Below are 26,817 nucleotides of genomic sequence, written 5' to 3'. Positions count from 1 at the left end.
GATGAAAATGCATGTGTAAGGAAAAGGAAAAAGAAAATTTATACATTTCTTGATGAAAACGTGTGTGTAAAGAAAAGGAAAAACACTATATTTACATTTCTTGATGAAAATGCATGTATAAGGAAAAGGAAAAACAAGATATATACACTATATATATATTTCTGCTTTTATTTCTGATTATGTCAGTTTTGGTCCTCCATAGTAGGTAGGCTGTGCACCCCATTAGAAGCAATTTTACTTTTCTGCCACCCTCGTAAAATTATGCTGGTTTGTCAGGATGCATCCTGCTACTTTCCATTACCGGTGTACCTTGACGCACTGGTCGAGGCAGTAAACTATCCTGTTTTGGAGATCTGCAAAGTATTCATCAAGAGGTTGTAGTGGTTGAGGTGGCATAATTTGCAGTTCTTTTTTTTTTTTTTTTTTTTTTTTAGACAGGAAACCCTGTTTGCACTGTACACTTTAAAAAAAAAAGCTTGATTTTTACTTTCCATTTGTGGAGCTGGTTTAGGTGCTAAAGCCCACTTGGCAGGTGGGTGAAAAGGAAGGGCTGCAAAGGTTAGATATAAATCTGCAACACTGGTGAAGTGCAATAAAATCTGCTCTTCTTCATCTGTAGTAGAGTCCATGTCAGATAATAGAAGGTACTGATAAGAGCTTGCTGTGAACTGTCAAGATAAGACAAAAAAAAGCCCACATCACAGACGCCAACGGCTACCTCATGTGCAAAAGAAAGAGGCCAGCACTTTGACAAAATGGCACCAAGTGATGCCCCTGCAATGAGAAGGGCTGAATGAGCACAACCACTTTCATATCAATGAACTCTTGTGCTAGATATGTAACTGATTGGATTCCTTTTGCACCTCACCTGTCATCTGTGACTCATTTACAGACAAATGTACTACCACACCTACACCTGTAATTTAATTAAAACCTTGCTGCCAGGGTGTTGCCTGCTTATTTGACCTGTCGATGTGGTTGTCCCAAAAGTATACTGCTAGATAACTCACAATATACTCATTAAAGTGAAAATCTAGTTACCTTTACTTTTCCTGGAACTGTACTAAACTAATTTACAATGGTTTCCAGCCACAAGCCTATTTTTCCCTTCTTGCATACTGCCCATTTTGAGTCTACGTGTATTTTACATTCATTCAGGCGTTATGCGCTTTATATATGGCCAGTTTAGATTAAATTTAGAACGACTCTAACATGCATGTTTTGGCCCTTACAGGGACTGGGAGGAAGGTTAAGTATCTGTAGGAAACCCACACAGGTACAAGAACATGAAAACTCTACAGAGAAAGGTCTCTGGAGCTTGAAAAAGGCGACTGGACTTCTTTTTGTTTCTTGAAGACGTTTCACCTCTCATCCGAAAGGCTTCTTCAGTTCTCAACCAAATGGTGGAGAGACCCAGGTATTTAAACCCCTGTGGGCGTAGTCCCCTGGAGGTGGTTATGACCCTCTATTGATCATGTGCTTGAACACATGTGCCCAGGTGTGAAGGGGGCGTGGGTCATATTTAATCAGTGGTTTCAGTTGAAACCAATTTAGGACTCCGCTCCATTGTTTCCTGTGGCCTATTGAGGTCACTGGAACAAAGGTGTGAATGGGGGAGACGTCTGGGAAGGGAGCTCAGGACAGCACTGTAAGCGGGGGAAAGTTGGTGACGTAATCCACCTCCTCTGTTCAATGATGGTTGTTCACAGTGGACATAGATGGCTTCTTTCACTCCTCTTTCAAACCATCTGTTTTCCCTGTCCAAAATGTGGACATTGGCATCCTCAAAAGAGTGCCCTTTTTCCTTCAGATGCAGATGTACTGCTGAATCTTGTCCTGTCGAGGTGGCTCTTCTATGTTGTGCCATTCGTTTGTGAAGAGGCTGTTTGGTTTCACCAATGTAGAGGTCCGAGCATTCTTCACTGCACTGAACAGCATACACTACATCGCTGATCTTGTGTTTGGCGGGTTTGTCCTTGGGATGAACCAGTTTTTGTCTTAGGGTGTGACTTGGTTTGAAGTATACTGGGATGTCATGCTTGGAGAAAATTCTTCTGAGTTTCTCTGACAAGCCTGACACATATGGGATGACAATGTTGTTCCTCTTGTCCTTCCTATTCTCTGTAGTTTGTGTTTGGCCTTCATTCCTGTGCATCTTAGCTGATTTGATGAAGGCCCAGTTGGGGTAACCGCATGTTTTGAGGGCTTTCTTAATGTGTGTGTGTTCCTTATGCTTCCCTTCTGCCTTAGAGGGAACACTTTCCGCACGGTGTTGTAGGGTCCTGATCACCCCAAGTTTGTGTTCCAGAGGGTGGTGGGAGTCAAAGAGGAGATACTGGTCTGTGTGTGTGGGCTTCCGGTAAACTTCAATGTTGAGGCTTCCATCTTCCTCGATAAGCACCGCACAGTCCAGGAATGGTAACTTGTTATCTCTGGTGTCCTCCCTGGTAAAACGTATGTATTTATCCACTGAGTTAATGTGACGAGTGAAGGCTTCTACTTCTTGGGTTTTGATTTTGACCCAGGTGTCATCTACATATCTGTACCAGTGGCTAGGTGCCTTCCCTTTGAAAGAACCAAGAGCTTTACTTTCCACTTCCTCCATGTAAAGGTTGGCTACAATGGGAGACACTGGGGAGCCCATGGCACATCCATGCTTCTGTCTGTAGAATCCATCATTGTATTTAAAATATGTTGTGGTAAGGCAGAGATCTAAAAGTGCACAAATCTGATCTGGGGTGAAGCTGGTTCTGTTCAGTAAGGAATCGTCTTCCTGTAGTCGTCTTCTGACGGTCTCCACTGCCTCAGTTGTAGGTATGCAAGTGAAAAGTGAAACCACATCAAAGGACACCATGGTTTCATCTGGATCCAGTACAAGATTCTGGACCTTGTTAGTAAAATCTGTAGAGTTTTCAATGTGGTGGGGTGTGATGCCAACAAGCGGTGATAAGATGGTGGCGAGGTGTTTGGAAATGTTGTAGGTGACCGAGTTTATACTGCTGATAATGGGTCGAAGTGGGACTCCTTCTTTGTGGATCTTTGGGAGTCCATAAATGCATGGAGTGGCTTCTCCAGGGTACAGGCGGTAGTAAGTGGGGCGGTCAATGGCTTTTTCCTTTTCAAGTTGTTGCAGGCAGCAAACAACTTTTTTCTTGTAGTTGCTTGTGGGATCACGTCTCAAGACCTCATAAGTATTGTTGTCACTGAGGAGTGTAGTAATTTTGTTGTGGTAATCCGATGAATTCAGCACAACCGTGCACCTCCCCTTGTCGGCTGGCAGTATGGTGATGTTTTGATCCTTGCTTAGGGCTGTGATGGCCTTCTTCTCCTGAATGGTGAGGTTGGATGGAGGAAGTCTTGCACTGGAGAGAGTGGCTGAAACTTTCATCCTGATCTGTTCTGCTACAGGATGAGAAAGTTTGTTATTTCTTATAGCGGTTTCTGTTGCTGTGATGAGGTCTACTATAGGAAGCTGTTGTGGGGCTATGGCAAAGTTGAGTCCTTTGGCTAGCACATTTTCTTCTGGTTTGGTGAGGACCCTGTCTGATAGGTTCTTCACCCACTTTCCTTGGTTTCCATTGCTTATCGTGTCGTCCTGTTTGTTAACAGATGAATGGTATGCCTTGGTTTGCAGAGTTTGAAATAAAAAATAAAGCCCTCAAAACATGCGGTTACCCCAACTGGGCCTTCATCAAATCAGCTAAGATGCACAGGAATGAAGGCCAAACACAAACTACAGAGAATAGGAAGGACAAGAGGAACAACATTGTCATCCCATATGTGTCAGGCTTGTCAGAGAAACTCAGAAGAATTTTCTCCAAGCATGACATCCCAGTATACTTCAAACCAAGTCACACCCTAAGACAAAAACTGGTTCATCCCAAGGACAAACCCGCCAAACACAAGATCAGCGATGTAGTGTATGCTGTTCAGTGCAGTGAAGAATGCTCGGACCTCTACATTGGTGAAACCAAACAGCCTCTTCACAAACGAATGGCACAACATAGAAGAGCCACCTCGACAGGACAAGATTCAGCAGTACATCTGCATCTGAAGGAAAAAGGGCACTCTTTTGAGGATGCCAATGTCCACATTTTGGACAGGGAAAACAGATGGTTTGAAAGAGGAGTGAAAGAAGCCATCTATGTCCACTGTGAACAACCATCATTGAACAGAGGAGGTGGATTACGTCACCAACTTTCCCCCGCTTACAGTGCTGTCCTGAGCTCCCTTCCCAGACGTCTCAACCCCCATTCACACCTTTGTTCCAGTGACCTCAATAGGCCACAGGAAACAATGGAGCGGAGTCCTAAATTGGTTTCAACTGAAACCACTGATTAAATATGACCCACGCCCCCTTCACACCTGGGCACATGTGTTCAAGCACATGATCAATAGAGGGTCATAACCACCTCCAGGGGACTACGCCCACAGGGGTTTAAATACCTGGGTCTCTCCACCATTTGGTTGAGAACTGAAGAAGCCTTTCGGATGAGAGGTGAAACGTCTTCAAGAAACAAAAAGAAGTCCAGTCGCCTTTTTCAAGCTCCAGAGACTACTATGACCTGGATAACTGAGAATCTACACAGACATATCTACAGAGAAAGGCTCAACCAGCCAGGAGAGGGAACCTCACAGTAAGAAGAACTTTAATACTGTGAGATAAAAACATGACCAATCCAGTTTCTAGCATTCCATCTACCAACTTTGAAATGATTTGAAAAACAGTTGTCAAGATAAGCAAGGAGCAGACAGGAAATACAGATACATGATACACTTCCACAAACATAGATGGGTCAGACTTTGAAACATCCATCCATCTTCTTTCGCTTATCTGGGGACCGGGTCGCGGATGCAGCAGCCTAGGCAGAGAAGCCCAGACCTCCCTCTTCCCAGCCACCTCCACAAGCTCATTCAGAGGGACCCCAGAGTGTTCCCACGCCAGCCAAGAGATATAATCTCTCCAGCATGTCCTAGGCCTCCTCCCCGTAGGACATTGTTTAGCTGAGTGGGGAGTTTGAGTCAGTCCCACAGTAGCCCGACGCCCTCCCTGTGGATGGGTGTTCTGAAACGCTCATTATATGTTCTGACATGTAACAACAATAATTTGGTTCTTAATTGATTCTTGATTCTTTAGTTATGTACAATGATTTGGTCCTAAATTGATTCTAAATTCTAAATTTATGTACAGCACTTTGGGCAACTGTTGTTGTGTTAAATGTGCTGTATAAATAAACTTGACTTGACATGACATGACATGACCAGAAAACCTCCCCCAAGTGGTGCCCAGGATGCATCCTAGTCAGATGCCCAAACTACCTCATATGGCTCCTTTTGATGTGGAGGAGCAGCGGCTCTACTTTCTCCTCTGTGAATCGCCACCTTATCGTGGTGGACGGGTTTGTGTGTCCCAGTGATCCCGAGAGGTATGTTGTCTGGGGGCTTGTCCCTCTGGTGGATTACCTCCCACACTGTAAACCCAGATTTTGATTCCACTTAAAAATATTGAGTTCATATTACTTAAAATTACCTAGAATGTGAACATTACTTGTTAATGCTGAGTAGACTGTACTTTTTGATGGTCTATCTTACTGTAATCATGTGTTTGAGTTCAAACAACTTAATATCATCAAGTTTTGCACCTGCTAAAAATCTAGTTTATACCAGTTTTAACAGAATGGATTAATGCACAGCTGCATGGTGGCACGATGGTTAGGAGTGCTACCTCACAGGTAGAATCCCACCTGGAAGGTCTGGGTTCAGTTCCAGCTTAGCCCAGGCCTCTCACTGTTTGGAATAGTAGACATTTGGTGTTTCTGTTCACAACTCTCTAGTATAGTTTTTTATTGTTCCATGGACAAATGTTATTTGTAAATGTTAATGTACCAGCATTCAGCAGGGCTGAGTTTTATCATGTTTATTTACCAAATTTAAACAGACACAGTTCAACACTGTAAAAAATATTTGTGTTACTGAGCAGCATAGTGGTGTGGTGGTTAGCACTGCTGCCTCACAGCTAGAATAGCTATCTGACAGTCTGGGTTCAATTCCACCTTAGCCTGGGACTCTTGCTGTGTGGAGTTTGTATGTTCTCCCTGTATCTGTATGAGTTTCCTCCCACAATCTGAAGACATGCAGTTATTGGGGTTAGGTTAATTGGTCTCTCTAAATTGCCCACAGGTGTGAATGGTTGTCTGTGTCAGGCTGGTGACCTGTATGGGGTGTAGCCTGCATCTTACTGCCTTGTCAGCTGGGATAGGCTCCAGCCCACACAACCATGAAAAGGATAGGGGGATTGATTGATCAAAAAACATTTTATTTTTTCATGAACTATAAAAGATAAGTTTGATCAATGAGAACATACAATTTAGTAGTGCTTTCTTAACAGGCTGAGTTAAATGAACTGTTTCATTACTTAAAAAATTTAAGGCAATGAGTTACCTTGGTTTTTTAAGTAGATTCAACTTATCCGGGTTTACAGTGCATGGCAAACTGGTCCTGGTTGAGGGGCCAGACAAAGCACAATTCAGAAGACCCCTATGAAAGAGTCACCAAGGGAACTGTTTACCCTGCTTGGGATAGGGTCTCTCCCTACCCTGGAGCCAGGCCTGGGGAGAGACCTCGAGGGAAAGCGTCTGGTGGCTGGGTGCAGCCCAAAGAAATGACATGGGCCTGCCCTCCTGTAGGCTCACCACCTGCAGGAGGCATCATAGGGGTTTGAAGCAGTGTGTGTCGAGCAGTGGCCAAGGGGAGAGGCCAAAAGGTGGAGAATACCTGGGTCTCTCTACCTTTTGGTTTGAGAACTGAAGAAGCCTTTCGGATGAGAGGTGAGACATCTTCAAGAAACAAAAAGAAGTCCATTCGCCTTTTTTTCAAGCTCCAGAGATCATCAGCAAGTCTGGATACCTCTATGGGAGCAGAGGTTTTGGCAGTTTGCTGGTCTGGAGCATTCAGGTGTGTGTTAACACAATACCACAATCTTCCCAGGAGTGGACGTTCCAGCAAATTCCCCCTGAGGTCAGGGGTGATGATTTGGGCTTGTGTCGCAGCCACAGGACCCGGGCACCTTGCAGCCATTGAGTCAAATATGAATTTATCTGTACATCAGGTATTCTAAAGTCAAATGTGAGACCATCTGTCTCACAGCTAAACCTTCCTAGAAACTGGGTCATGCAACAGGACAATGAACCCAAGCACAGATTGTCTGAATATGAAAAGAACCAAGGTGTTGCAATGGCCCAGTCAAAGTCCAGAACTCAGCCTGACTGAAATGCTGTGGAAGGACCTTAAGAGAGCTGTGCATAAAAAAATGCCTGCAAGCCTCATTGCACTGAAGTATCTTTGTAACAAAGAGTGAACCAGAATGATGTGAAAGACCAATAAAGCCATATATAAAGCAATTGCTGCAAGATGTTACTGCTATAGGTGGTTGAACAAGTTGCTGAAATGTGGGCTGAACTTATTTTTTCCACAGGACCCACACAGTGGTGTGATGTGTTGAAAAGTCACAACAAAAAACCAGTTTCCTCACATGCTAAATAGGTGTGAAGGAGGTAAATAAAATTATTGTGGGTGCTACAATGGTTCGGTATAAAACCTGCTACAGCGCAATCAAAACTCTACTCCTTCATCTGTAATAGAATCTCCAAAGCTTGTTGTCAACTGTCAAGGTAAGACCACCAAGTATTTTTCCCCAAACAAAACTCTTTCTGTTCTTCGGTTGATATCTTACTGTAGTGGCTCTGAAATATTGGATGGGCTCCACTCGAGGTGAACAAAGTTGCTGCAGAATCAGTGGAAAATAGATCATATGGTTAAAGTAAACAAAATAAGCAAAACAAGAGGCTGATTATCCCTTGTCCCACTCCGTTTAAATTCGCAAGTGTGTTTCTGGGGTATGAAGGACCCCCCCTCCGTCATGAGAGTGTGTCCGGGGCATGAAGATCCCCCTCTGTAAGGTCTGCAATGGGGACTCGCAAACGCGTGATACATACGCGGGTCTCAGGTGGGGTCGAACAGACCCCCTGACAGAGTGAATCCCCATGTTGCTGCTTAGACCCTGTGTGTGTGTGTGTGTGTGTGTGTGTGTGTGTGTGTGTGTGTGTGTGTGTGTGTGTGTGTGTGTGTGTGTTTATCACTAACACGGGGCCGAAGTGTATTGGGCAGTAGACAGTGACGCACTGGCCACGCGTGTGTGTCCGTGTGTGTGTGCGCGTTTATCATTAACACGGGGCTGAGGCACAGTTTGGACAGTAGACCATGGCGCACTTGCCACACACGTGCACACGACAACCGTGACACAGAGTCTTGGTCTTGGGGTCCCTGCTCCTGGGGCACATGCGACACCTCTTACTCCTCGCCTCAGATGCCGCCTCGGGCTCACCACCACACCTGCCGTCACGCGACGACAACAACAACGACGACAATACAATGATGACGTTGAGACCGGGGTCCTGCTGCTGTCGCGTTGTTGCTTTTGCTGTCGCTGTTGTTGTTGTCATCCTTGCTGCTGTTACCCCTTGCCCTCTCCTTCCCCTCTCTGGCAGTGGCTGCGCCAGCTGCCAGCTCTTTGCCCACCCGTTCCAGGAACAGCCTGCGTTTATTGCGCTTGCCCAGCATCCAGGCGGGTTTAAGTTCCATCTACAGCACAAAGGCGTTGTACGCGGAGCACCGCCAGGGGCTTCCCATCCACTCGCCCGCTCAGCCCCGGGGCATGCACATGCTGCTCGTGCGTGGTGAGGATCAGCACGTTCTTGTTGCGTTTGGCCAGGTAGGAGACCATGGCCGCGTTGGGAGGCTCTGCAGTCGATGCGAACGCAAATTGCGAGGACAGCACCGGTCTGCCCTTGACTTCGAACAGTTGCCTGGGGATCTCGGCCTTGTTCACGTGCATGGTCCCCAGCGAGGTGAGGCCCCTTTGGACGAACAGCCTCCTGACCAGCTCGCACGATGTGAAGAACTTGTCGAAGGTGACGTTGCGGCCCGGTCCCAGTCCCTTGGTCAGCTCGAGCACCACTCGGGATGCCAGGTTTTTCTCGGGAGGACCTTGCTTGTTGCAATTCCCGGCATACACCTGCATCTTCCATGTGTAGTGGACGCCACCCACAGCTCGATCCCATACCTGGCCGGCTTGCTGGGCATGTATTGCTTGAAGGGATATCGACCTGGGGTGAGGGGGTGGGGTGGGGTGTAGAATAGGAGTTTTTTTTTTTTTCCCCATTTGGGTAGCGCTTCATTACACGTAAAACTTTGCACACCGCATCAAACACCTCCTCAGTAATAAAGTACACACACACACGCACCTTTGAAGGGAACCAGCCTCTCGTCCACCGTGACCTTGGGTCCGGGCTCATACAAGAGCGGCAGCCTCTCACACCACGTGTCCCACACTTCCCTGATGGGCGCCAGCTTGTCGTCCCCAGTGGCCAGGTGTGTGGCCTCTTTGGTGTCGCGATCATCAAATCGCAGGGCCGCGGAGTACGCGCGGAACGTCTTGAGGGGCATAGTCACGCGAAATATCGAGTGACCGTTCTCGGTGTACCACAGATTCATGCACGCCTCGCCCCTCGACCTGTACACGCTGGCGAGGATCAGCAGTCCCACGTATGCGTGAAACTCCACTCGACCCATGGGTCACCAGCCGTTGATCTCCCCACCCCCGCCCTCCTGCTTGCCCCCAGGTTCGTCATCGCACACATGCAATGAATGTCCCTGGCCACAGGGGGTCCTGTTGAGCAGGGAGACCTGGGGTCACCTCGACCCCACCACAGGGGAGGTCCTGTTGAGCTGGGAGGCCTGGGGTCACCTCGACCCCACCGCCACTGCCACCACCGCCGCCACCACCAGCATTGAACTGGAAGGCCTGGGGTCACGTCCACCCCACCTCCACCCACCATACCACGGAGGCCTGGGGTCACCTTGACCCCCCCCACCACCATCCTTTGGGAGGCCTGGGGTCACCTCGACTTCCCCCCACACCTCACCACCACCACCCCAACTCTGGGCAATCAGGAGGCCTGGGGTCCCCTCGACCCCCAAGTTTTAGTGGGACGGGGGTACGGGTCCGGGTGACCCCCTTGCAGGGCTCACGAGGGTTATGTTATTGTCCAAACGGTTATTTCTAGGGATGGCACGATACCACTTTTTTATGTCCAATAATGATACTGATATTTTACATTTGGATATCCGCTGATACCGATACAAATCTGGTCTTTTAAAAAAACAACAAAAAAAAAACAATTGTTTTCAAATCTTTTAGTTGTCCCACATACAAGACTAAGGACCGGGGGGTGGGGGGGTGGGGGGGGGGGGGGGGGTATAGCTTTTCAGGCAGTGGCGCCAAAGCTCTGAAACTGTTTACCACTCCAGCTCCGTTTAGCTGACTCTGTGCTGTCTTTTAAAAAACAGTTGAAAACTTTTTTCTTTTTCTTTTAATATGGTAATGTTAATATGATTTTAACATGGTGTTTTATATGTTTTTTTATATATTGTGTTTTAATTATTGTACAGAACCACTCCTTTATTGAGTATGTCTTGCTAATTGCTGATAATTTCCACCTGTTGTCTATTCCATTTGCACAACACAATATAACTCCAAGTAAATCCAAGTAAATCAAACTTCTTTGAAATCAAACTGTCCACTTAGGAAGCAACACTGATTGACAATCAATTTCACATGCTGTTGTGCAAATGGAATAGACAACAGGTGGAAATTATTGGAAATTAGCAAGACACACTCAATAAAGGAGTGGTTCTGCAGGTGGGGACCACAGACCACTTTTCAGTACCTGTGCTTTCTGGCTGATGTTTTGCTCACTTTTGAATGTTGATGATGATGATGATACTTTATTGATCCCACAATGGGGAAATTACAGTTAACAGAACACCCATCCAAGAAGATAAACAGAACAAACATGTGGAGATAGGTGAACTGTGGCCATGCTGCCCCCGTTCTGGAGGCGCTGCCATTAAAAAGACAGAAACAATAGTGGAAACATAAAGGGATGAGTGAGGAAAAAAATCATCTCATACTTTGTATACATATGCACATACACAGTATAAGGTTACAAAAACCTCTGCGATAGAGCAGAAACATATAGCATGGGAGCACTAGGGTGGGGAGGGATGGACAGGGGAGCCAGCGGAGGCGAGAGGGGGGTCGGGCTATTGTGGGGCTGACTCAGACTCCCTCCTCAGCTAACAGTTCTGATAAGATGTAGAGTTCATCAGCGGCTAGGTCAGGGAGATCAGTCCAACACAGGTCAGAAGAAGACAGGACGGTGGGGGCGTAGAGCATCTGTTTACAAACATCCCGGAGACAATTTGATAAGCGGCAGTCCAAGGCTGCCAGGGAGCCAAATTCCTGATTCTATGACTTGTTTTGGTACAGACTGTACTGATTCATTTGTTTACAGCCTTCAGTCTTACTGGCACCTCTCTGTGGTGAAAAAATCCAATTCATCTGAATCTTCTTGGTTCGTTCCTTCGCCGTGCAGAAACAGATACATACATCTCCAAGATCTTACCCCTCTGAATCCGCTCCAGATATACAGGGTCTGAGTTTGAGTCTGTACCCTTTCCGTGTTCCCATCATAAGCAGCCTTACCAAGGCCAGAGAGCTGCCTAGACTTCCTGAATTGCAACAAGCCAGGTATCTCCAGGTTCAATTCGGAGAAACCCCAGTGTCAATAAGCCAAATGTGTGTGTATTCCATTGACAATACGGCCAGGCACGTCATCTTTCACACCACACAGGAATCCATAACGTAGCCTGCTGGAATGTCAACTGATAAGAGGGAATAGGGTTCTCCTTCCCCCAATCTCCTCATGGTGAAAATTTGATCAAAACAATGGCGTTGAGAGACCAGCTGACCAGATCCATAATTATAAATTCCAGTTCGGAAGTTGTGTGAAGAGAGGCTCTAAAGCAGCAAGCAGCAAAGCAGAGGAAAAAGGAAGGGCTGGGGAGAGAAGAAAAGTGCGACCGTCTGCACTGAGAGCTGAAGAGAAAAAGTGGTAGCATGAGATGGACTCTACAACCCACACAAGTGGCTCAGGTAGTGCAGCTCATCCAGGATGGCACATCAATGCGAGCTGTGGCAAGAAGGTTTGCTGTGTCTGTCAGTGTCGTGTCCAGAGGCTGGAGGCGCTATCAGGAGACAGGCCAGTACACCAGGAGATGTGGAGGAGGCCGTAGGAGGGCAACAACCCAGCAGCAGGACCGCTACCTCCACCTTTGTGCAAGGAGGAACAGGAGGAGCACTGCCAGAGCCCTGCAAAATCAGAATCAGAATCAGAATGCCTTTTATTGTCATTATACAGGATGTACAATGAGATAGGAGGGCCACTCCTGTTCAGTGCCATGCAATAGAAAATCAAATTCTCTAAAATAAAAAATAAAAATATTATATTCTAGTATAATCAAGAAATATACAGAAAATAAACAATATATAAAATATACAAAAAATAGAATGTATAAAAATATATACATACAATATATACAAAATGACCTCCAGCAGGCCACAAATGTGCATGTGTCTGCACAAACAGTTAGAAACCGACTCCATGAGGATGGTATGAGGGCCCGACGTCCACAGATGGGGGTTGTGCTCACGGCCCAACACTGTGCAGGATGCTTGGCATTTGCCAGAGAACACCAGGATTGGCAAATTCACCACTGGCGCCCTGTGCTCTTCACAGATGAAAGCAGGTTCACACTGAGCACATGCGACAGACGTGATGATCTGCTGCCGGCAACATCCTTTAGCATGACCAGTTTGGCAGTGGGTCAGTAATGGTATGGGGTGGCATTTCTTTGGAGGGCCGCACAGCCCTCCATGTGCTCGCCAGAGGTAGCATGACTGCCATTAGGTACCGAGATGAGATTCTTAGACCCCTTGTAAGACCATATACTGGTGCGGTTGGCCCTGGGTTCCTCCTAATGCAGGACAATGCTAGACCTCATGTGGCTGGAGTGTGTCAGCAGTTCCTGCCAGATGAAGGCATTGAAGCTATGGACTGGCCCGCCCGTTCCCCAGACCTAAATCCGATTGAGCACATCTGGGACATCATGTCTCGCTCCATCCACCAACGTCACGTTGCACCACAGACTGTCCAGGAGTTGGCGGATGCTTTAGTCCAGGTCTGAGAGGAGATCCCTCAGGAGACCATCCGCCACCTCATCAGGAGCATGCCCAGGCGTTGTAGGGAGGTCATACAGGCACGTAGAGGCCACACACAATACTGAGCCTCATTTTGACTTGTTTCAAGGACATTACATCAAAGTTGGATCAGCCTGTAGTGTGTTTTTCCACTTTAATTTTGTGTGTGACTCCAAATCCAGGCCTCCATTGGTTAATGAATTTGATTTCCATTGATGATTTTTGTGTGATTTTGTTGTCAGCACATTCAACTTTGTACAGAACAAAGTATTCAATGAGAATATTTCATTCATTCAGATCTAGAATGTGTTATTTGAGTGTTCCCTTTATTTTTTTGAGCAGTATAGTATTGTTTAGTCATGAAACCTTGACATAGAATAGAATAGAATAGAATAGAATAGAATAGAATAGAATGCCTTTATTGTCATTATACAGGATGTACAATGAGATTGGAGGGCCACTCCTGTTCAGTGCCATGTAACAGAAAATGTCATGGCCGGGGAGGAAACGGACGAGGAAGGACAAACATGCAGGACTCCGGAGATGGGCATAACTTAAAGGCATTTATTAAAGTAGGGAAAAACAATACAAAAACCGTTCAGAAGGGAGACGAAGGGGAACCACAGGGAGCACAGGAACACACGGGCACACAACATCAACGACGCGACAAGGAACACATGGAAACTGAGGGCTTAAATACACACTGGGTAATCAGGGCAAGAGGAAACAGCAGGGAACAACAGGTGAGGCAAATGAAACTAATTACACAGGGGAAGCAAAGCTGAACACAAAGCACAGGAAAACCAGACTGTCAAAATAAACAGGAAGTGACAAACCAAGGAACATACTGACTAAACACGGGGAACAGGCACAGACTCAGGACAGAGACGCAGACATATCACAACACTAGGAAACACAAGACAAACATACTGGGAGGAGAAGCTCAGGAAATAAACTAAACACAAAACGCTGGGCAAACGGCCCAGGACGTGACAGTAAATCAAACTCTCTAAAATAAAAATATTATAAAAATATTATAATCTAGTATGATCAATATAATCAAGAGATATACAGAAATAAACAATGTGTAAAATATACAAAAAAATAGAATGTATAAAAATATATACATATATTGGTGCATCTGTACATTGTAAGAAAAGTAAATATGTGTATACATATAATAATGAAGATGATGAATATTGCACTTGGTGAATGAATATTGCACTAGTGAATGAATACTGGATATTACACAATATAGGAATGTTAGATATTGTTCAGTATGAATAATATAATATTGCACAGTTACAGTGGGTGAGTGTGTGAGTTCAGGGTGGTGATTGCTCTGGCGAAGAAACTGTTCTTGAGTCTGTTTGTTCTGGCTTTGATGCACCTGTAGCACCTGCCAGAGGGCAGCAGGTCAAACAGGTCAAAGCCAGGGTGTGAGCTGTCCTTGATGATGTTCCTGGCTCTGCTGATGCAGCGGGAGGTGTAGATGTCCATCAGGGAGGGGAGAGGGCAGCCAACGATTCTTTGTGCTGTCTTGACTACCCTCTGAAGCCTGACCCTGTCTGCCTCAGTGCAGCTGCCGTACCATACTGTGATACAGTACGTCAGCAGGCTCTCAATGGATGAGCGGTAGAAGGTCAGCAGCAGGTTTGAGTCCAAGTTGTTCTTCCTGAGGACCCTCAGGAAGTGAAGTCGCTGCTGAGCCTTCTTGATAACAGCTGTGATGTTATCTGACCAAGAGAGATCAGCAGAGATGAGGACACCAAGAAACCTGAAGGTGTGGACCCTCTCCACATGCTCGCCGTTGATGTAGAGGGGAGCTGGGTCAGTCCTGTGCTTCCTGAAGTCGATGATGATCTCTTTGGTTTTCATGGTGTTCAGTACCAGGTTGTTCTCTGAACACCAGGCTGTCAACTTCAAGACCTCCTCTCTGTAAGCTGCCTCATCTCCCTTCGAGATGAGTCCGACCACTGTGGTGTCGTCAGCAAATTTGACGATGAGGTTGTTATTGTGGGCCGGACTGCAGTCATGGGTGTAGAGGCAGTACAGGAGGGGGCTCAGCACACAGCCCTGTGGGGAGCCAGTGCTCAGTGTGCGGGTGGAGGAGAGATGGGGGCCAAGTCTCACAGTCTGGGGCCGGTTGGTTAAGAAGTCCTTGATCCAGGAACATGTGAGAGGGGGGAGGCCCAGGGTGAGCAGTTTGGTGGTGAGAATGTCCGGGATGATTGTGTTGAACGCTGAGCTGTAATCCACAAAGAGCATGCGAGCGTAGCTCTGCTGCTGCTCCAAGTGGCTCAACACAGAGTGTTGAGCCTCTGACCATCCCAGATGGTCAGAGGTATTTGAGTTTGGACCCATCACACTTAACATGAAAGACAAACTGGAGGTTGATGTTTATGATGAGGATAATTACTGGAACAGTGATCATCTGGGTAGGTGTTCGTTTAAACTGCGTAGAGGGTGGCAGAATTACAGCTGCATGCTAAATCATGGTACTGTCTTCTTTTCCTGGAAAAGTCCAATCCAAGATGGCGCCGCGAATGGATGCCTTGGTACTTCGGTGCGCTCTGTTTTGTTTGTTTTTGTGCGTTATTTCTGTGTCTGGACACTCTTCTGGGTATTCTTACACCAGAGAAGAGCTTTTCAACATTAGGTCCACAACACCTTCGGATTTATTTCCTGTTTTTGTCGCATCTGCGGCGGATTTATTACACACTCTGGCCCAGAAAGTGAGACGCTGAAAGAGAGGGAAGCGCGCTGGCGTGCTTGTGAGGCTAAGGAGACGTGGATTACGCACAGCCTTACCTGGGATTTTCCTCTCCAACGTGCGTTCACTTAGGAACAAAATGGACGAACTGACACTGATGAGGAGCATGAATAGAGACTTTTCCAAATCCTGTGTGTTATGCTTCACGGAGTCATGGCTGTGTGAGGAGATACCGGACTGCGCGCTCCAGTTGGAGGGATTTCATCTCCTCCGCGCAGACCGGCAAGCTGCGCTTTCCGGCAAGGCTACAGGTGGAGGAGTCTGCTTCTACATAAACAGTGGCTGGTGTACGGATGTGACAGTGATTGCTAAGCACTGCTCTCCCTCACTGGAATATCTTTTCATTCACTGTAAACCGTTCTACTCTCCGCGGGAGTTCGCTTCATTCATACTGGCTGCTGTTTACATCCCGCCGGACGCGGACGTGCACGAGGCCCAGTGCGCGCTCACAGAGCAGATTCTGTGCATGGAGCGGACATACCCGGACTCTCTTATCATCGTACTTGGGGACTTTAATAAAGCCAGCCTGAGACAGGAACTTCCCAAATATAAACAATATATCACATGTCCGACCAGAGAGGAGAAGACACTAGACCACTGCTACAGCACGATAAGCGGGGCTTATCACGCAGTGCCCCGCGCTGCACTCGGCCTCTCTGACCACGACATGATCCACCTGATCCCCGCGTACAGACAGAGGCTGAAGCTCTCAAAACCTGTGGTGAGGACAACAAAGCAGTGGACCCGTGAGGCTGTGGAGGAGCTCCGCACATGCTTCAAAACTACAGACTGGGACTCAATGAGGGCTGCCTGTGACAGTCTGGATGACTACACGGACACTGTAACCTCGTATATCCACTTCTGCGAGGACAGCATTGTGCCATCCCGCACCAGGGTGAGTTATAACAGTGACAAACCCTGGTTTACTCCCAAACTGAAGCAGCTGTGGATAGAGAAGAGGGAGGCTTTTAAAAGTGGGGACAAAGACTGCTACAAAGAGGCCAAGTACAGGTTTAGCAAGGAAGTGGCCACTGCTAGATCACATCACTCTGAGAATATACAGCAGCAGATCTCAGAGAACGACGCGGCCTCTGTATGGAAAAGCTTTAGGCAGATTACCAACTACAAGCCTAAAACCCCCCACTCCACAGACGACCTACAAACTGCAAATAGACTGAACGAGTTCTATTGTCGTTTTGATGATCAGTTCAGCAGCCTTCACACCTCCACCAGTCCCAACTACAATACAGCCAACACAAATATTCACCCCCCAACCTCCCCCACTCCCCACACCTCAGAGAAGCCCACATCATCAAGGACTTCCACCCCAGAGTCCCCCTCCTCCCCCACCCCCACAGTCTTTTGTATTCAGGAGGACCAGGTGCTAAAGCAGTTCAGGAGTGTCAAAGCTCGCAAAGCTCCAGGTCCAGATGGTGTCTCACCTGCCACACTGAGACACTGTGCTAACGAGCTTGCCCCATTGTTCACGAACATCTTCAACTCCTCACTGGAGGCTTGCCACGTGCCTGTCTGCTTTAAAACCGCTACCATTGTTCCTGTCCCCAAGAAGCCAAGGATCACTGGACTAAATGACTACAGACCTGTGGCACTGACTTCTGTGGTCATGAAGTCATTTGAGCGTCTGGTGCTGTCCCACCTCAAGTCCCTCACAGCCCCCCTTCTGGACCCCCTGCAGTTTGCCTACAGAGCCAACAGGTCTGTGGACGACGCCATCAACCTGACTCTGCACTTCATCCTACAGCATCTGGACTCCCAGGGAACCTACGCCAGGATCCTGTTTGTGGACTTCAGCTCTGCCTTCAACACCATCATCCCTGATCTCCTCCAAGACAAGCTGTCCCAGATGAACGTGCCAGATCCCATCTGTAGGTGGATCATTGACTTCCTGATGAACAGGAAGCAGCACGTGAGGCTGGGGAAGAATGTCTCGGACTCCCGGACCATCAGCACTGGCACTCCTCAGGGCTGTGTCCTCTCTCCTCTGCTCTTCTCCCTGTATACCAACTGCTGCACCTCTGACCACCAGTCTGTCAAGCTTATTAAGTTTGCAGACGACATGACTCTCATCGGACTCATCTCAGACGGGGACGAGTCGGCCTACAGGATGGAGGTCAAACGTCTGGTGTCCTGGTGCAGCCACAATAACCTGGTACTGAACGCCCAGAAGACAGTGGAGATTATAGTGGACTTTAGGAAGCACACAGCCCCTCTACCCTCCATCATCCTGACTGACACCCCCATCACCACAGTGGACTCTTTTCGCTTCCTGGGAACTACCATCACCCAGGACCTCAAGTGGGAGCCCACCATCACCTCTGTCGTCAAAAAGGCCCAGCAGAGGATGTACTTCCTGCGGCAGTTGAAGAAATTCAACTTGCCAGCAAGGACCATGGTGCAGTTCTATACTGCCATCATTGAGTCCATCCTTACCTCCTCCATCAGTGTGTGGTACGCTGGAGCCACCACTAGGGACAAACAGAGACTACAGCGCGTTGTGCACTCTGCTGAGAAGGTGATTGGCTGTAACCTCCCATCTCTCCAGGACCTGTACACCTCCAGGACACTGGGGCGTGCAGGTCGGATCACAGCCGACCACTCTCACCCTGGGCACAGACTTTTTGACCCTCTCCCCTCAGGCAGGAGGCTACGGTCCATACGGACCAGAACCTCCCGCCATAAGAACAGTTTCTTCCCCTCTGCTGTTGGACTCATGAACAATAACCCTAAGACTGTTACCACCACCCTCCACAAACGCTGATGACCCTATGTCTATGCACCTGTCTGATTGCACTGATGTACATATTAGTGGAATATAGTTTACATTCTTTTATCTTTTAATTAGTCTCTGCACTGTATATTTTGTAAGCTCTAATATCTCTGTATATTTGCAATTTGTATACTTGTATATTGTCTTATAGTTTTCATACTTATTTGTTTTTTTTGTTTTTTTTTTGTTTTTCTTCTGTAAGCACGAAGTACCGCAGCAATTTCCTAATGCTGTGAACCTGTTCACCCATATGGCAATAAAAAACTTCTGATTCTGATTCTGATTCTGAAAGTGGAGTGTGCACCAAGTCTTGGTGGTGACTCCTGTGAGGAGTACGTTCCCTCTCCCATGAGTTCCTCTTTGGCCAAAGTCTTTCACACCAGAAATGGTATCCTTATTGGAGAAACTGGTGAGAAAGATCACTCAGGCCAGGAGTCGGAGTAAGACACAGGAAGACTTTGTGATGCATGCATTTTCAGCAGTGGCTTCCTTTTACGGTGATGCTTTTAATTCTTTTGCTTAACTGTATTTATCCTGTGCAACCATTCCTGCCTCATGTATTACTCACAAATATATTTATTCTGGATTCATGCATTCTAAGCCAAACAAATCTGCCAATAAAGCATTTATAAAAACAACATCAATGCTGGTGTGTTTGCTTCATTTGGTTTAAGGTTTGAAATGTGCTACACAGCGGTGAACATGGCCCAACTTTTCTGAAATATGTTAATGTGTTTTCTCAGTGTAAAATGTTTGTATTATACAGTCATCATTATTTTCACTAAAACAAGAGACTGCATGTTTGCATGCTATAAAAATGTGTCTCTTGGTTTGTGTTTCTATTAAAATTTATATGATCCACCTGAATGAGTGCGTTGATAGACTAAAAGTTAGCTATGATCAAGTTTGACTCACAGGCCCCAAATGCAGACAAAGATGTCACAATAATGCACAGCAGCTTGCAGAATCATGCCTTTCACTGTGATGACTGCAGCATATAAATTACATTTACATTATCAATATTATACCAGAAGCTTATGCTTGCATTGAATTTAGGTGCATCAGAACCATGCCTGATGATTTTGTGTTATTCTGACTTTTTTGAATGACTGAGTGGGCTGCATTCTTTCCTCCATATAGAAGTGTGGAAAAACTTTATATGTTGTCCTGCGCCCACAGACCTTCACCTTCAATGAGTGCCAGCACTGTTAACTGTTAACTCAGTGTGTGCATGTTTGTATGGAAACATGTTTTCATGGAGCAGATGCAACTATGTTTCCCATGTGTATTGTGTATTTACACAAACACAAAGAGTCCTCTGAGTATCCCGACCAATCACTTTGCCTCTGTGTGACGGCACACCTCCTGTCTGTGTTATAAATAGAGAGTAGATGCATCAACTCCCTCGGGTTAAACAGCTCAAGTTCAAAAACTTCAACTGACTGTTTTGACAGAAGGGAAAAGACGCACTCCGCAAAGACAGACCGCGGCTGATAAACAGTGTTAGCCGGCTATTACAGAGTCACAGTCGTACTGTATTAACTGCATAATGTTGGTTAAAATAGATGTTTATAGTTCTGACTTCAGTACAGCCAACAGGATCCCAACCAATCAGGTGTTTCACATTGAAATATTAATAACATTATTTATTCCTGAACACAGAAGTGTTAAAGGTTTCTAACTTATGCAGCAGATCCCGGGGCTCTGCTCTGGAAAATGATTTAAACATGTCCACATGGATCTGGTGCCTCTTAGTGGTGAAGACCTGAACTGCAACTTCTTGGAGCACTGAAGCAGAAACAGAGTTTGTACAGTTTGTGTGGGGCCCTGTGGCACAGGATGAGCAGCAGCAGAAGAGGCTGAACAACATTTATGTAATCAGCAGTGATGCAAACAAAGCAAACTATCAAATCTTTGGAAGGAAGTTTAAATCTTCATTTCACTGTGCAAGGCCAGCTCTTCATCATATGAAGGAAAAGCACATACTGTAGCCTCTACCTGTATTAGTAACTTTTCTGTCTATGCTGACAAAGTATTTAAATACGGAGCCACTCCTGCAAGTACAAAAGTAAACATTTATTACTAAAGTACTAATTATCCAGAAACATTTTAGAATAAAATATATTTTATGAATAAAGAAATATCTTATAATCATAGCTTTATTTAAATCATTAGAGGCACTGGAATGATATATCTGGTCAACGTATTGTTAACAAACTCTGTATGTATAATTATTGATAATTAATGTATGCAGATTGTATCCACTGATAAGGATACGGTGGTGGATTTGGCTGCATGTTTAACGTGCAAAAATGCACAAAATGACAAAGCCAACAACATAATGAGGTTTACCTGGTTTGTGATAACATGCTTGTCAGGCCTCAGTCACACCAATCAGAAAAGAAGGCAGTTCACCTTCAAAGTAGTTGCACTTTTTGTATGGTTTGTGGTAAAGCTCAACTTTTACTTTGAAGACTATTATTGATGTCTGTTTGGTGCTTATGGGTGTGTGCATGTCTTGTGTGATTTGTTTTTTATGTGGTATGTTATTGCAGGCAGCACGGTGGCGTGGTGGTTAGCACCGCTGCCTCACAGCTAGAATCCACCTCGGCCCGGGCCTTCCTGTGTGGAGCTTGCATGTTCTCCTTGTGTTTGCGTGGGTGTGTCCGGTTTCCTCCCACAGTCCAAAGACATGCAGTTACTGGGCAGGAGCTTAGCTTCAGGGGGGGCTGGGAGGACGGTACACCTCCAGCCAGGGCCTAGAGGGGGCCCGGATGAGAGAGAGGATAAGCTTTCAGGTAGCCAGGCCTCTATCACGTCCGAGGAGAGCTGGAGAAGGAGAGCCCTCTCCTAATTGTATCCAGATGAGCACGGTGTATGGCCAAAGGAATAGCCTACTTTACATCACCCATCATTCATGTTTTACATGGGGGTTTTAAAGACTACCACAGTCAGGACCGAGTCATGGTTGCTAAAAACTTTACAAGACCGACTGTCTTTAGTGACATAGTAGGTGTAAAATATTGAATAAAATGTTGTGCTGCGTGACTGACTTTATTTTCACTCTTTAACTTTATGACACGCATATTTTAGAGTGGATCGCCGATATTTTCTCCAAGTGTATTTTGGGTAAAACTCGTCACCAACCGTCCACTAACATCATCATCAGTCACTTGGCAACAGATTGTAAACTAAGTGGAGCAGTTTTACAGACTAAGCTAACATGAGTGGCACTTCATATAAGCATAAAAGTGGAGCGGCAAAGCGAAAAGAAAAGGACAAAACAGAGCAAGGAAAAGCCAAGTAACAAAAACATATTTTGTTCGTCGTGATGTTATGATGAGCTTTATTATTTGGGTATAAAGGGCCCGGTCATTTGCCCCGCCCCCGGCCCGGCTCTGATTTGTTCTGCTAGTGTTACTGGGGTTAGGTTGACCGGTGATTCTAAATTTCCCAAAGGAGTGAATGGTTGTCTGTCTCTCTGTGTTAGCCCTGCGACAGGCTGGTGACCTGTAGGCTAAAACCCAACCCTGAACTGGATAAGCGGAATAAAAATAGATGGATGGCCGCTTTATTGTTGTCATCTTTTGCATGTAGCGTGCCAACAAATTGCAGATTCTTTAAGCTAGCTCAATTTCATGCAGCAGTATTCACACAGCAGTTTTCTGCTTTTACTGAGTGCTCACAGCTCTTTTACACTTCATGGCACATTTACACAAACATTCATGGATCATTTCTTCCATCTGCTTTTTATCACATACAGGAATGGATGCACTTTGGTCACTGAACATACAGACCGGAGGAGCCGGGGTCGACTACACGCTCTACATCTGGAGCCACAGCTGCACCAAGCTCTGAACTAAAGTGGTGGGCAGACTGAACAGCCTCACGTCGCCGTCCACAGACCCCTGCTGAAGTTTGACTAAAGGTTTCTCCATTTCAAGGTTATTTTTCCTATTTTTTTAATTAATGAGCAGCAGATTCAGTTAACAAATGCACCCTTGTAGAGTAAATTTTACATTTTCAGATTGATAATGGCAGAAAATTCTTCTGTGGTGAGAAGAACGTGTTTTAAAGACGTCTTCTGTGAAGCTGACTTAAAACAGTGTGAAGTGACCAAAATGTGTGAATGCGGTTGATTAAATTAGACTGACAGTATTGACTCCGCCTCCTGGATATTAATGTTACAGTATACAGTTAGTCAGACTTTGAAACTGTGATCAGAGCTCGCTGTTCACAGTCGAGGTAAGGTGTGACAGGTTTGTATAGGGTCATTAAAAACTGTTAGTTTAGGCTGAGAGTGTACATTTAAGGATTGCTTTGTTTAACCGTTTATATTTGTCCTCCTGTCACTTTTTATTTCCTCCACACAGATGACAAAGCTGTGGCACTTCCTGCTCCTGCTCTGGGCATGGAGCCCTCTGTGCCTTCCTTCCAGCGTCAGCTTCCCTGGTACAGCGGACAAGTGTGAAAAGGCTCCTTTCATCCCTGGCTACAATCTGGGTGGAGAAGGTTTCGACATTGTCAAAATGGAGAGGAAAGGAGCCTCCATCATTGATGCTGAAACATGGAAGACTGGCAATGGTTCCTGTCAGCTGCAGAGAAACTCCTTCATGAAGGACGAAAAGCAGAAGATTCCTATCGCGGTGGTGGACTGGAGAATCATCCCCAAGTGTGACTTAAAGGTCGACAGTGTAGTCTATGACTCTGTTGAAAAGTTTGCCAATGATTCCACATCAGTCGTCTTCAATGACTGGAAAAGTGACCTTAATCTCTCTGCAAACCCAAGAGTCCCTTTTCGGACAATTTATGGAGGTTCCCGGTCAAAAGAATGCACCTTTGCCGCACAAAAGTCAAAGAAAGACCGCTACACCTTTCTTCCGTCACTCTCTCTCTTGTAACTTCTACCGGTGAGTGTGTGGACAGATGTTTGCCCTCGCCTTATTTACTCTGAGTGTGTTTTTCAGTTAACTGAGGAATGCTTCACATCACTGCAGTTAAATAGGAGTGAATTAGTAAATAAATACAGTGTTATATTTGACTTTAATTGACATTTGAATGAAGAAGTTGTAACATCTGTTTGTGATCTGTGTCCTTTACAGGTACCGAATGGCAACAAAACCTCCGCTGACTCATGAATTTGAATCAGCCGTGAACTCCCTTCCTACTTATTCACAAAAAACAGAGACATCATATCGCGCTTTGATCGATACCTACGGGACACATTACATAACACAAGTGCTCCTGGGAGGGAAACTGAAGGCCGTCACTGCTATTAGGACCTGCGAAGCAACCATGAACGGCCTGTCGGCGACCGTAATCAATGACTGTTTGTTAGTCGAGGCTTCGAGGCGCTTTGCTCATTCTGATAGCATTAACTCAATGGCGCAGCGCTGTAACACGATACAGAAGAAGCTCTCTTTGCTGAGTTTTAGTGGTAGATTTAATGAGCGCTTCACTGAGGTCACCGGTGGAAACATTGATGGAGCCGATGTGCTCTTTCAAGCGCAGTCAGATGCTTCTGTGTATAAAAAATGGCTCAGCTCCCTGAAAACCACACCTGATGTGGTCCAGTACAGCTTGAAGGCCCTGCACCCCATACTGCCAGCTAATCATAGCACCAGGGCCGGACTGAAGATGGAGGTGGAGAAGTACATCAAGAGAAATGCACTGCAGAAAAAGTGCTCAGAAACTTGTGAGATTGGTCACAGAACCAACAAAGAGATCCCTGTGCTTGTGTCTGCAACGTCAACCACAACGTGAAGGCAAACTGCTGCCCTGCTGGGAAAGGTCTCGCAACATTAAAGGTGTTCAAGCTTTACGCAAAGGGTCTGTATGGCGTTTTTTGCAGTCAGACAGATGGTTCAGTGGAGGTTAAATATGATGACCAGGTAAAGCGCACCGCCATCATCCGGAACAATGACAATCCCAGATGGTCAGAGGTGTTTGAGTTTGGACCCATCAGTCTTAATGATAAGAAGAAAATCATGTTTACGGTTTATGATGAAGACTCATATTGGAACAGCGATCTGCTCGGCCGGTGTCCGTTTGACCTGCGCAGCGGAAACGTGACAGACAGCTGTATGTTCAAGCACGGCACCTTCTTCTTTTCATACTCTGTGGAGTGTGCGCCAAATCTTGGTGGTAAACTTTGTCAAGATTACGTACCCACACCTCCCAGTACCTTTTTGACTGAGGTCCCCCCTGACAGGTCTGAGATGCTTGTTGTGGAGCCGGGGAGGATGTATGCTGAAAGATGGAAAAACGATATGGAAATCTGATTTCACCGTAAAAATATTTCATTAACCTTTGATGTTATTTGCTTTGCTTGTTTTTTTTTTCCACGCTTTTTTTCTTTATTAAAGTTTTCCAATATAGCAAAGTTAAAAAAATAGATAAAGAGGGAAAGGAAAAAAAGACACCAAAAAGACAAAGCACAGCGAACAGATAAACAACATGTGGCAAATAGTCATCGTAGCTATATGCAGGTAGACTGAAAAAAAGCAAATAAGGCACTAGTTTCCCCCATCCCCCTATACCCCTATATTGTGAAGAGAATTATTAAACATGAATGAAACCTATGGAACATATAAATATTCATAAACAGAAAAGAAACAACGCAAGGACAGAAGAACATTGCAAGAACATTCTACACATCCATTTGCTTTGCTTTTTAATGTTTGCTTTGTCTTCTAAGTGAACTTTTTTCACACATTTGCAACTCATCAAATAATTCAACAGCTTTATGAGAAACACTGTTGATTTAGTTTTTGTGCTTTTCTTTGTACTATGAATGCTACAAAATCTGCAAATAAAGCACCAGCAAAGACAGCACTGGCCTTGTGTGATTGTTCTTATTCATTGCTATTTTTTAACACTAGTAGGTCTTGTATCAACTACCGAAGGTCAGCATTGTCTGACACTGTGCTGATCACTGAATATGTAGCCAGTATTTACCACAGACTGCAGGCATGCTGAAGTTACTGATCCGTGTACAGTGTGTTGGTACAGTCGTTGTAATTGGTAACCGTTTTTCAAGCCCTCAGTGAGAAGTTATTTGAGAGGGTGGAGTAATAAGTTAACAGCAAGCAAGCCTGGTGAAACACAGAGGTGCTGATCAGGGGTGTGGCTGAAGGGGTGGGGGACATGTCATCCTCAAATTTTTGTAATGTAATATAAAAATATGCATTATTATAAACCTTCAGCACTAGTGCTAATGCAAGTTTTGTAAGACTGTAATTATGGAATGGCCTCATTTGTTACCAATATGTATTTATGACACTGGATACCTGGTTAATTAATCACACACCTTCATCTCTAGAGTTTATATCATCTGTAGAAACTAACACAATTATTTCAGTAATGCAGTTATTACTGTGGATTAAACTGGACTGCAGTATCTCTGAGACATGGTTTGAATGCTGTCCCACTGTAACCAGAGTTAGAGTCACTGCCACACATTAAGCACACAGGCTGGTTGGCCTGTGGAAATGTGGTTCTGAAACAGGTAAAAATATATATTTAAGCATCTCAATTAACTGCGTACTCTCTTACATATTAATCCGCATATGTGTATGTACTACATAGGTAACATTAGGAACGTGAACTAAATTAAATGTAATCCAAAGCCTGTGGCTAACACCTACAGATAACACACCTAACAGTTAAAACAGGTCACTGTGACACGGTTACAGCTTCTGTTACATGTCTGTTTTCTACAGTCACTAAAAACATGTTTGTCATCATGACTCATCACAGTTTGACTAACTCAGAACCAGGGTTATAATAGTTTTGGATTTTACATTATTGTTTAGTTTTAGTTAGAGAAAAAAACAGTAAAAACTAATTCAGTCAGTTTTAATTCATTTTCAGAGTGGATTTACTCATTTTTATTTTAGGATTAATGCTTAGTTTTAGTTTAGTTTCGTTAGTTTCAGTATTAGTTTTAGTTTGTTATACTTTGTCAGGTGCAAGATTCAAAGCACAAGAGTGACTGTTGTGTAATGAAAACTCGACAAAAGATACCGTTTAAAGAAATATTTTCAACAACCAGCTGTTCCCAAGACAGCAGCACTATGTGCTAAATGTGTTTAATAT

At 45.4% G+C, this 26,817-nt stretch overlaps 1 pseudogene; it reads left to right on the top strand.

Moving 5' to 3' along the window:
• The first annotated feature begins 23,093 nt into the window (after positions 1-23,093).
• LOC115788685 (perforin-1-like) lies at positions 23,094-25,001 on the top strand (annotated as a pseudogene).
• The last annotated feature ends 1,816 nt before the right edge of the window (positions 25,002-26,817 follow it).

The sequence above is a fragment of the Archocentrus centrarchus genome, chromosome 1, assembly GCF_007364275.1.
Source record: "Archocentrus centrarchus isolate MPI-CPG fArcCen1 chromosome 1, fArcCen1, whole genome shotgun sequence".
Classification (NCBI taxonomy): domain Eukaryota; kingdom Metazoa; phylum Chordata; class Actinopteri; order Cichliformes; family Cichlidae; genus Archocentrus; species Archocentrus centrarchus.
The sequence above is the reverse complement of the archived record's forward strand: the minus strand, read 5'-3'. Positions and strand labels throughout refer to the sequence as shown.